Genomic DNA, 837 nt, shown 5'->3' on the forward strand with positions numbered 1-837 from the left:
TACCATCAATATTTTCAACTTTTATGAATACACTCAATTTAGGTGATAATTGTTGATATAATTGTAATTGAGAAGTTGAGAAGGCCCAACAAAAAACTTGTGTTAACAGTTTGTATATATCCCGCACAATAACTCAAACAATAACTATGTATTATGATTTTTCATCATTAAAACATTTCAATACATAAATATTTTTGTATAACATTACTGACAATTTTTTGGAGTATGAGAACCATGACAATTATTTCGATCACGTGACTGAACACATTGAGAACATGGTTTTTATCGTCTCGTAAAAATTAAAAAAAATACGTGTTTTAAAGAAGATTTATACGATAAGAAATATGATTATGTGTTGTTAAACTATCTTATCTAATGCCGGATAACAAAAATGTTGGAAAAAAAGAAGAAACGTTGGATAAAAAAGCAAAATATAAACGAGAAGCGTCGTCACCTTTGTTAGAGGACAATGAGTTAGTGCGCACAGACTTTTTGCATGGTGGATTACAAACTCAAACACATAAAGATAATTGTAGGACAAAGAAATGTCGATATAATAGTGGAGTGAGTAGTGATACTTTATATCCACAAACTGTAAGTAACCCTTTTTTTGACTGGCGTTCAGTTACAATGGCATACCAACAGCCTCCATTTGGAATGTTACAGCAACCCTACATACCTAGCTCACCTCCACCTAATCTAACGGCAGTATGACTGCTGCCGGCGCCGGCACCACCGCCATGGGTCTCTGAGTTGATAGAAGATATTAAATCCATAAAAGAAAAGCTGCACTCAGTAGAGAAAATTGAGAAAACTGTTAATTCCATTAGTTTAAAA

The sequence above is a fragment of the Mercenaria mercenaria genome, chromosome 6 (assembly GCF_021730395.1).
Source record: "Mercenaria mercenaria strain notata chromosome 6, MADL_Memer_1, whole genome shotgun sequence".
Taxonomy (NCBI): Eukaryota; Metazoa; Mollusca; class Bivalvia; order Venerida; family Veneridae; genus Mercenaria; species Mercenaria mercenaria.